This window comes from Varroa jacobsoni, unplaced genomic scaffold (genome assembly GCF_002532875.2).
Source record: "Varroa jacobsoni isolate VJ856 unplaced genomic scaffold, vjacob_1.0 contig02547, whole genome shotgun sequence".
NCBI classification, from domain to species: Eukaryota; Metazoa; Arthropoda; class Arachnida; order Mesostigmata; family Varroidae; genus Varroa; species Varroa jacobsoni.
This window is the reverse complement of record NW_019214838.1, coordinates 37332-49288: the sequence shown is the minus strand read 5'-3', so window position 1 is coordinate 49288 and position 11957 is coordinate 37332. Positions and strand designations below refer to the sequence as shown.

Here is an 11957-nt window from a genome sequence, read left to right as displayed (position 1 = left end):
GGCACGCTGTACCACCCGTTGAAAGGCTTAAAGGCTGAGGTAAAAGTACTCATCCAGATAGATGGTTCAAGCGAACAAAGGGTATTTCTGCTAATATAACCATTTAAAACACTACACAAAGTAGGAAAAGCTTGAACTTAGTAACTATGGTACATATATACCATACGGCCATTACAAATGGTGTTATCAAAGCAAACGTTGCTTTAATCTAAACGACGATTATTTACATTATGTAGGGAAAAGCCTATGCCGTCTAAAATGAAAGCGTAACTTTATACGTGGGTCTGTGTGCCACTAGTGGGCTGTTCTGCAAGTTATATGGCCAGATTAAATTATACAACAGTGATTATAAAATGTCATACACAGCTACCTATCGACACGAACAACGTCTTACCTTGGAACGATGTATAGAGAACGCATAGAAAAATATAGTCCACCTATAAGCTTAGTGTCATTTAAATAGCCAATGAAGTAAGGTTTGCTGGCCTTTCTTTTTCTTATCGTTGAATATATTGTGGCACGGTTACAGTGATCTGCCTCCGAGCATCGTCTTGCAACCAGTTTCTATCAGCGAGAACCAAGAGATGCAAGGCACGTACAATGCGTTCTGACAATTCTGTTTTTCAGCCTCGCTGCTACCTCTACTGGTTCTACGGGAAAACCTAGCATACCGCTATCCCTTTGATCAGGTATTCATCGGGTTAGGCGGGCAGAGTTCTCCAAGCTAGCCACTTGCTAGGGTATATTGGCTTCGTCTATCTAAAAGGGTTTCTGTGCTCGCATATCGTGCGGATCTTTCTATTTGAGGTTGTATCTCCGTAGGGCATCGTACGAAAACGTGGCAGTAACGGCATTGTATTGAAGCGCAAACGCACGATGCTTAACAAAGAGTGCTAAATGTGTAACGGTGATGATAACTGCTGTGCCTGGAAGTACTAATCATAACAGTCTTGTCTTCGGGTGTTGCACTTATCGTTATGCCACCTAGAGCCAATTCTAGTTGGGCCGTCTCTTCGACTAAATTTTCACCCTGCTGCCCAAGCAAAACTACTTCAAAGGAACGAAGTGAAAAGAATATTTCAACCGGATACGTCCCGCCAGCACGACCCGCCCAAGGTATATACTGGGGCCTAGAATTAGTCGCAATAATAGCCGCCACCGATAAAGACACAAACATCGTATTCACAATATAGAAAGTAAAATTATACAGTAAAACCGTCTATTACAGTGCTGGTTGACGTGTTCGGTTGCCTAGGTTCGGCCAGCCAGCCAGCCAGCCAGCCAGCCTGATAGTGATGTCCATTAGAATCGCTTTCGAGTTAAGGCAGGTTCACTGACCACAATTAACGCCACAGTTGACCTATGGGCTACGGCCTCGTGGACGCCAGCAAGTGGGTGAAATGATGGCAGATTAGTCTGTTTGGTCTGCCGTATTCGTCCGTGCCGTCTTCAGGGGGGTCACGAGGTTAGCGTGAGTTACATGGCCTGGGCACAGCTTTTGTCGAGACGCCGCTTAGAGAATGCGTACACCCTAACACTACACGCTTGGGAACCACGAAGAAACGTCGGCCGGTTCTGTATCGTTGTTTATAGAATACGAAGCTGGCGAGTTCGGCCAATGTTAGGCGAATGAGTTCAACGCGGTGGTCGCAGGGTCAGTGTTTGCAAGAAAAAGGATATCAAAGGAGGCGTAACGTGATGAGATCTGGCTCGACTGGTCACCGCTATTAGCTGACTGAGTTAACCTACCGACTATCAATTTCCATTGGGCGATTGAGGTGGTTACTGTTTTTTGGTAACACTTTAGGTCACAGCCTGACAGCTGGCGGCTCAACCTGACCTGTACATTAATCATGTAAAGAAGTCAACCTGAAAGGAAAGTCGGTGTACTGATAGAGCCGCTGTGAACCGCAACCGACTACCATCTATTTACCTATACGTTTATCATGTATGAAAAGTACGGCCGTTATTACTGGTCATATGATTGCGCCGCCCCGGGCCAAAACAAACGCGGTTCTATGAGCAAAGTCATTTAGCTATAATGAAATTTTCCTGCGCTCACTGCGATTGTATAGAATATCCATTTGTTTGACATGGTGAGTGCGCTTCGTAGGGAGCGCCTGGAACCTATTGGTCTCTCCCATTTTACTGCAACGAGTTTTGGAACAGGAAATTAACTAGCGCATGACAACGTTCTCGGCGTGCGCTGTGGTGAACGTCCCAGTAGTTGCAGAATAATCTCGTGGGTCGGCGATTCCATACTAAGGTTCTTTGATTCTATTTAGAAACTTCGACGCCGACCCACTAATGAGTCCATTGTTTAGAAGAGCGCATCGTTTTCAGTGAAGACAGAGTTTATAGGTGAAAAACGCTTCACGAATACGCTTCTCAGACACGTGAGCGTGACGGGCTCGTCAGCAATTCGTGAATAACTGAACGCCGCATCAAGCTTGGCACGACCAGCAACTGTGACGCCTTTTAGCCGTTGTTGTCAGCAGTCTTTCCGCGCTTCTGTGGGAAAGCCTTTTCTTCTGTACGTGCACATTGCATACATACCGACACTATGACGTATAAAAGCTACCTAACGTACCAAGAAAGAACCCGCCTCATTGTAGTCGGCTTCGCCTAAACGTACGTAATAGCGTTTCCATGATAGTTGCGAATAGATTGTGGTACATGATTGATGGGACATGTTATCCTCTTAGAAAATCATTATTGATGCAGTAAAGAAGCGAACAATAGCTTAATATACATTACTAATTTATATTTCTTTTCTTTTTCATGCTTTGCGCTGCTCGACCGTCCGCAGCTGCGCCCAAATGCGACACGCTTCTTCCGGTTGTTGTTGTTGTGACCCTGTCTTCAGTATCTACGTTCACTTGGTACATGTAGGAAGGCGCAAAGATTACAGCAAGTATTACAGTGTATGTGTCGTGCAGTCCGTTGGCTGTAGGCGCGGCTGACGCACAAGAGGCGCCCATATGCAGCAACCCTCAGAACAAACAGGGGGAGCAACACCTATTGGTAGAAGCTATTAATCCCAAGTCTGCGCCCACATTCTCGGCCAACAGGATCAGACCGGAGGAGACAGCAACGATATTCACAGAATTGGACCTAGCTTGCTCCAACCGCTATTCAGCGAACCCCGAAATAACTTGCAACGATAGACCAGCTTCCGTCCAGTTAATACGCGCCACGTTAGCGGGCGGCATCGTCTTTTGTGTGTACGCGCGTCACAAAGCAAAAAACCCTATATATTTCCACACGTGAAAGGAACACTAAAACACAGCTGGAAACTGGCGTACTTTTTCTATTGCACCAAAAGTATCATCACCATCGTCGTCGTCGACAACAAAAATAAAACTTCATCATTACACTAATTAACGGTAGTAGCAGCGCCGCCATCGGCCGCAGGGAGGCCATGTTTGCCCGTATGTTCGCGTTCTAGTTTCCATTAAAAAAAAGGAATACCTAAAAACGCGAGCACGGAAATGGTGATTATGACTGCCGTAACAGCAATTGCGGCGAGCGACGGATGGAACAGCACGAGCCCGGTACCTCAAGACGCATGGAAAATGGATCTTAACAGGTGGTTATACTCCATACAGAGCTGCTGAACGTAATCAGCGTTCTTGCTGTTGTTATTATAACTGTTTGAAGCTGCAGGAGAAAAGCGTAAAAAGACAAAATTTCCATCCTCAAAAAAAAGATCACGTTTAGTTTAAGGCGAGCAGTACACGGAGCTGTACAGATGCACTTGAGGAGCTCGTGCGAAGGCAAGTGAGTATAGATATCTAGCTCAGATGATTTAATGTAAGTAGCTATAGTTAATTGCTAAACTGAAACATTTATTTCGATGTATAGGCGTTTTGTTATATGGAGGGTAAAAAATATTATTAATTACTACAAATTACTCATACCATTTGTTTAGTGGGGGGGAGGGGGTGATATACAATAATACAAAAAACGTGAACATTGCGCCACCTGCGACAGTACAAGGTAATAAGTCTACTTGGTTTATGTCGAATAAACGAATTATTATTTAAGCTTCTATTTATTAACTTGTTGCAAGTACACTGCCAGATTTTAGTTCAATAGGTATTATATACGGTTGCAAAGAATAAGTGGAAAGTTAGAAACATAACTGAATACAGGTTTGGCTACTGTAGTTATAAATTCTGTTTATGTTGTTAATGTATTCGTATGGTGGGGTGCTATCAATCCAGTAGACAAACCTTGGGGGTAAACGAACCTTGGGGTAAAAATATCCCTTTACTGATCCATTGGACTTCCGTTTATGTTACTACATATATCGAATTGGAATCTGTTATCGTTTCGACTAACACAGTTCGTTAGTATTATTACCTGATTTCTGAATATTTATCCATTTTGTTCTTCGTTAACGGAACCTCTCCTGGCTACAGACTGATTAGAAGATTCCCACGTCTGAGTATCGTTTGTGGGGGTTCCACGAATAATATAAAGAATAGCCCTTACGCTGCATTCAGTCATCGAGTTCTATCGCGGTTGTTCGGTCATCAAATGAAACGTTCGTAAAAGTAAACGGAGACATTTTGTATTCTTTCTATAAGCATTCAATAGCCAACCGTCCGCTCATGCTCTTATGGTGTATTCAGTGACCTACAGGATAATTTACATTTCCAGCACAACAAAGATTGCTCGGTAGCTCCAAAGTTCAGGTCTAAGGGACTGGAAATGTTACAGGTCAAAGTTCAATACAAAAGACTTGAGTTAAGCATCAAAATATTAGAACAGCTCCTGCCTTTGAGTACTCCGATAACTCAAACTCCTTAATTTTCCTCATACATCCAAGGTTTTTGCCTATTTGTGAAAAAGTATATTTGAGAAGACAATTCTCTACTGACACTGAACAAAGGAGCTGAACTTTCAAGTACAAGCTTGCCTTTTTTTTCTTCTTTTGTTACATTACCAATCAAATGTACCGTGATTGCGTACGAAAACAACCTGTCTAGACTCTTTGTGCATGGAATAAATCTAGCAACATTTAAGAAAAAAAAACACAGAAGAAGGCATAGTTGCAAATATTTTTCTATTAGACTGAGAGAGAATTTCGTAGAGAAGTTTATTTATTGATAGTCAACGAGGGTAGCAGAGGGGAAGATGGCGATTTCAAACCTCCGGGGATATCATATATGTAAACATAGAAATGGTACACATCACAAAGATGTACATGCACTTAGGTCCTAGAAGAACGGAGCTATGAATGATGAACCATAGAAAAAGTAATAGAGGCAATAGAAGTTGAATAGAAGTGAGAAAACTATTATCCAATCGCCCATTGAGTACATGCTACCCAAGAACATCTTACGTTAATAGAACACTTGGTATATCGCTTTCCTTCACTTTCAGTTGTTTCAGAAATTACAGACACGACTGGTATCGTTTAGTGACCTCTAATTAGCCCTAAAATATATATCTGCAATTAACGCAATACCTTGTCATGCAGGTTATGGCTTTTGTTTACAAAAAAAAGCAGACATCTGAACTGGATAAGGCAACGACGCGGTCTAAGCGTATTATATGTATATATGATGGCATTTCGGTCAATCAATTAAAAACCGTCGTCTTTACTGGACTATTTTATACCGCCCGGTACAGTTACCATTACTGCGTCAATGTCGACGTAGTTACATGGCTGGTCATACTCACGGGATCAGGTTTGGAGTTCATTTCCGTTAAACTTTAGTCCCAGCATAAAACGAGTTGTGCTATGCCCCGTTTCGAACCTAAAACACTTGACCTATTTTTTAAGTAAACAGGCTACCTTTTCAACGTCACGACGACAGAATCGAAGGTTTGGATGTTCAGAATGAAAGCAATACCGAAAAGTGCATGCAAAAGTTGATTAGTCGTAAGGGGTAGTCAGTGGCTTCTAGTTCAAACCTCCTCTGAGGATGATTTTCCTTAAGATGCTGGATAAAAAGTCCCACAAGGCAAACAATCTGTTATCAGGTCCTTGTCAATAAATTAAGCCTGAAGTCAAAAACAACTAGAGTGTCATTGGATTTAAGTCTGACAGCGTTTTCTAAAGATAAAACTGGGAGCGGCTTTTGCAGATGCTGTCAGGCATAATTTCACGTTAGATGATTGCGATTTTCTAGATACCCGATAGAGGTATTTACCTGAAAGAGTCCTAGACGATAGCGTGCTGCTGAAAGCTTCATGTCCTTCGCTGAATATTCAACCCCTAGGTTAATAGAAGTTATATTTGTATATGTGTTTCTGAATCGATCAGAAGCTGATATAGGATGCATTCTTCTAGGAGGCTCGAGAGGTTTACACTTGAAGTGCGTTAGGAGTCGGTGCTTATTTTACTATGTTTGAGCAACTTAGGAAATACTGATAGAAATTTAGTACATGAGACATCGATGTATCCTATTAGTCCACATTTTGATATTCCTATTATCTCTAACCGTAATGTCAGTTACAGGGAGATTAAAATCTAGATACCGTTTCATTCGCCGTGGAAAAGTAATGAAGACTATATGGGTTCCGTATAACATCAACCATGAATGTCTCCTGGATTGAAATGCTATAATAAATTATAACAACGGAGGAGGACCACCTGTATGGAAACCTTCGATTTGAAATATCGTTTCAACAGTCTATACGAGGTACAACAATCGAAGTAGAAAAAAAAATTAAAAGGAAGTCGTTAATGACCATTGACGTTGAAATATTTGAGCTACTTACGGAGTTTTAACGTTTTCTTCGAAGTAGCTGAGATGTGAGTTTGCTCTTTACGATCCTCTGCCAGGACAGTTTGTAGACCAAAACCACGTATATAAGAATAGGACGTTTTAAGGCAGTATCATTTAGGTTCACAGCAGTTATATTGTCGAGATAATGATGTACTTTTCCGTGAACCATTTCAACTAAATAGGAACTACGCCGCTTCGACCACCGAGGCAGGGCAAGCCAGTCAATAAGGGGCGCTATTGGTCTGTACTTATAACATGCTAGTTTTCTTCAGTGTTTATTGGTGCCTGGCAAAGGGTTTCTCGTTGGTACCGAACCGCTTATCGAAAGTAGCATCGATTTTATCCGATCTATTCTACAGGAGCAAACGATAGTTATTATGACTGAGTATAGAAGTAGTCCCTTTCTAAGTAATTTGGCATACTTTTGTTACCGTGTCGAAAAAAATTGTGCTTTATAACGTATTCGAATACCTATTATGCCCTAGATAATGACCCAAAGTTCCGTCTTCTGTCAGCTCCATACACACCGTTGAATATTAGTATTCTGTGACACGATTGCAAATATTAGCTGATGTCTGAGGACTTGCGATTGCGCTCCATTTACGTTACCAACAAATGGTCCATGCATATAGAATTGTACTAGGTACTTTGCTATCATGAGCAAATACCCATACATATAATAAGAATGAGGAACGAAGAGGGGCCTTAACATTTCAGGTAGCCATAGATATAGTCTGACGTCATAATAATAGTAATGCCATATCATAGAGTAAAGCGGATATAATAAAGCCTCGACAAACTAGCCTAACACATAGTAACTCTAAAACTAATATCATTTTCAGGTAATTCAAACTATGGGATATGGCCTATCAGTTCCTACAAAGTTATTGAAATCTAACTAGAACAAATTAAAAATCTGTTAATAACTCAAATTTACGATGGTACTTATAAAGCTCAATGGACTTCAAAAAAATTGCTATCAGTCAATTAAATGTCTTTATTACCATTTTCTTAATTGTGCTGGGGAAACCGCGGCGTGAAGCAAAGTGGCCATGACAACTTCGTTTCTAATATTAATGTTTAAAAATTGCCTAATTTTTGTCATGAAAATATGAATACTGCTAAGCCTGAAGCAAGGTAAACCAGATTAACTGGTCTAAAAGTAAAAACCTGTCTGCCGGAGACGTACGATATATTTCAGTGGGTACGAATTGACTCTTAAAGTGACGACTCGTTTTAAACATCTACTGATTGTAAGAACGACAATTAGTATGATGACAACCGTGGCCTACGGTTCGATGGGCAGTTAGATTTTTCATCTTGAGACAACCCATCTGATGGCGTAAATATTTAGCGAACGAAGCCTTCGAGGCGCATACATCTGGTTCTCCAAATCGATAGAGGCCTAACGGCGGGTGATCTCAGCAACGGCATTTGCAGCGGACGCATCATGGCCTGAACGACCAACTGAATCCGCAGAAAGTTGAACGTTATCATCATTCCTGTTTAGCTAGACACAAAATAAAGAGCTAACATTGCAGACTCTCTTGAACTGGAAGTATCTTTGTGCTTCTTGTGATGTCCAGATTACGTCCTTTCTCCACAGATGATTAAATATATATAATGGATAGGAACTAGATCGTCCGATGTTGAATGAACTCTTAAATCGAATTAAGTGAGCAGGAACATCCTTATATACTTTACAAAGCATCCATCTGTAGATTGGCTGTTCCAATATGCTGCGATAGTCTAGGCAGAGCGAATCAGGATTGGATTTAATAAAAGCGTTCTTGAAAAATAGATTTCAGGGTTGCTGCATAGGCAAAAATCGTATAATACGATTTGCCACAACGGCGATACCAGAAGAAGCAGGTTGTGGCCTTACCTAGTTTTCAGACGCGGTATCCAACCATACAGCCCAATATAAATATGCTAATTATAGCAGTATGGAAGAGTGATCACACACAGAAGCCGTTCCGTATTCCTCGCTGCCTCTTTTACCCTTAATAACGTAAGGCTCTCCTGAAAATATTGCACGTGCCAACATTGGCAATAGCGTATACTTCTTGACTCGTTACTGCAATGGTAAAGAGCCTAATCGATAGACGCTTATGGGTTACTGGGTGAAAGATAGCACAGACGAAACGCGGGCACATATCGCTACACAGTCCCTACCAGTCTCATTACGCTCAGCAGCGAGACTTCGTAAGAAAGATCGTTATGGTTGGTCCTGCCCCGTAGACGATACTTCTACTTATTTTCTTCGGTTCCTTCCCTGTTCGCCTTTGCGAAAAGTTTGAAAGCCTACGTTATTCCTACAGCTTTCGTAGTTGTTTATGTTGCCGGCGGGACCCGAAACAATGACCTCTGGTTTTTTTGAGCCAGAGGCTTTTGAAGGCCTTGCGGAATGCCTCCAGTCCGATATTAACTGTTCTGGGGTCTCCAGGGGCTCAGCTGGAGAGATATTTGAAGTTCTTGCGTGTACGTCATACATCAATATCTTCTTATCATACTCCGTCCGTACTCAGCTCGAGTTCTTCTTCAAGTTCCCGCCAACCAAGCTCCAAGCGTTACTTCAACCCACACGCATATTCGTTTTTATCTCCATGTGTAAACTCAAGTGTCATGTTAGATGCCACCCAGGCCAGTGATTCTTCAGTCCTATGCATGTCCGCCATATGCGTCTCCTATAATTCGTCTAAAGCATCAAAAGTAGCGGTGGACTTTGCTTGGCAGTTTTCTTACCCTGAAAAATACTTAAACAGCATGGAAACCATATACACTGCAATTTAACGTAGTAGCCAGAGACTAATCATCCATTTAGTACTCACTAATTTCCTTCCTATACTTTCGTTCTTACTATTCTTATTCTGTAAGCATATTTTACACCTCATACCTACGCCGTTAATCAATGCTTTACATGACTGACCTATCTTAACATGGGACGAAAGTATAAGAAATCAGTAAGTACTAAGTCAATGATTAGTTTTTAATCATTTACACCCAGTTTTGAACCTAGACCAAAATCATTCTGTGTCCTTAAATTTAATAGGCCGGGAACTGATTGTGCGAACTGCTCCGTTGACTAGTGTTGTCTATTCCATTCATTTTCTCAATACCATTCCGATCTTCAAGTGACGCGAGTGTCTCAGTATGATTCAGGATGATCTCATTGATGTTTCAGCCAAGGTCGTAGCTCCTCGTAGCCTCCTCAGTTCCGTCTGTTTCTACACGTTAGCCGATGAGATTTAGCGAGCGACATACAGACGCACTCCAATGCAAAGCCTAGTCAATGCTGGGTGTAATAATCTGGGCGTCGTCTGCTTGGTGAGGGCAAATAAGGCGGACAGAAAGTCCCGCTTGGGTCTGTAACGGGGCTAATGTAAATTCCGCATTTGGCTCAGTGGCCACTACAACCAATGGGCTTCACCATCGAGCGAAAAGCTATCAGAGATGTTGTGCATTGATAAGCTGCTCAAGAAAGAAATGAAAGTATTTGCTTCACTAGGTAAGCTTTAAGGGATCGATTTCGGTCGGGCGTGTTCGTTGCTGGAAACAGCTCGTGCTAAGATGAACCAAAGCACACTAAGTACTATTTTTTTCATTACGTCCTTCAAGTAATGGATCCTGCAACAAAGTCACCCAGTGTCGCAGAGCGTTTTCCGTATCCTGATTATATAATACATGAAAGACTGGACATTTTCAAATGATCTAGAGAAATCTTAAACACTGCACAAAATTGTAGACGTTTTTCGACCTTTACTGTCATATATTTCTGGGAATGTCGTTGACACATTTGGTGTCTATGGTGTATGTATCTGTTTTTACGAGAGCCGTCAGCCACGAACCCAAGATATTGCAACATTAACCTCGAACGTCCACGAGTCATTCAATTAGATCAGTCATACACGTGGCTTGATGCTGCTCTCCCCTATTGCAAAACTAGCGTCTGCAGATTTCTTCGCGCTTCGCCACGAAGCTACCGATGCATGCATGCCTATGACATTGACAATGGCATAGGCCCTTTGTTTCCTGCGGGCAGTATCCCTTCTAGTCGTTTAGCTTGACGCGATCCCTATATTCAGCAAGCACTGCTTTCACTTCTCTTGCCACTACGTTTACTACCCCTAGTTTGTTTTGTTGGACTCCTCTGATCTGCGCTGCTGCTTGTCTCGGCTGGTTAGAGTCACAAGCTGACAAGAGCGAACGGCGGGCCTGTCGGACTTTTTGGCCTTGCAATTCGCCTATCTGCATTAGGTGTGCAATAAGGGTTGTGTCCGCATAAAACAAAGAAACCGAAAGCTGAGCGGTCTGTGCCACTCTACGTCCGTTTCTATTGCTGGGCTACAGACGCTTGAAATAGACGCGGCACCAGTAGCATGGCTGCGGCCGCACCAGAATTGGCGCGATGACTAGAAGCCGTAGACACGAAACGGTAAAGTCAGCACGCCACGATCGCTATGATGACGGTGACATCTACGATGGTCACTACTTCCGCTATATCACACTCAAAGTGGTTCTACTGACTTATCAGTTAGGGAACACGTACGAGTCAAACTGTCGAGAACAGCGAGTTTTGCTGGCGGTAGAGTCAAGAGAAAGCGGTAATCGTTGAAACCACCAGATACCGAGGGTGCAGTGCTGCACAAATACTTTGACCGCCATTGAGGCTTAAACGCAATAGCAGCAACCGCCTTTAGCTAAATGATATAGCAGCCAGTTAGTCAGACAGGGTCAGGTTCTGGCTTTTTCTTTGTCGTCGTCGTCACCACCATCTTTTTGCAGCTGCTTCTTCTAGCCATCGTTCTGCTAGCCCCATAGACGTCTTGCCATGCATTTGCTCAAGCTCAAGACGAAGGCCTGCTGGGTGGGCGCAGGCTAACCGTTTAGAATAGTCACTTCATATAGAAGTCGACAGGGAAAGTGATTCACTGGGTTGATTAATATTGGTTCATAGGCTAACGCCAAACAGACTTTCTTGATCGACAAGGTACCGCTAGCTGCTTAAGGGCGAAGGGTTTTGAAAGATCTGTCGTCCAAGTTTGTACTCTGCGGTAAAGGGTAAAGATCTCAAAAACATCTATCTCAATGCATCTCCTGCTGGCTTGCTGTGGACTCCGCCATTATCGGTCCATTCCCACGGCATAGATGTCTAGCATCTATTCTGAACGATTTGCATAAACGGTTCTCGTACGATCTAACCGGTCGAACCGT

The 11957-nt window shown here is 42.5% G+C and overlaps 1 long non-coding RNA gene across 2 annotated transcripts; it reads left to right on the top strand.

The window, feature by feature from the left end:
- The first annotated feature begins 453 nt into the window (after nt 1–453).
- Nucleotides 454–8295, top strand: LOC111272541 (uncharacterized). Of its 2 annotated transcripts, none has more exons than XR_002687586.2 (4): nt 454–1116; nt 2810–3780; nt 6467–6656; nt 7586–8295. It is a non-coding gene; the product is annotated as an uncharacterized LOC111272541 (long non-coding RNA). The 2 variants fall into 2 exon arrangements; XR_002687585.2 differs by lacking the exon at nt 454–1116 and adding an exon at nt 1734–2631.
- Nucleotides 8296–11957: the final 3662 nt, after the last annotated feature.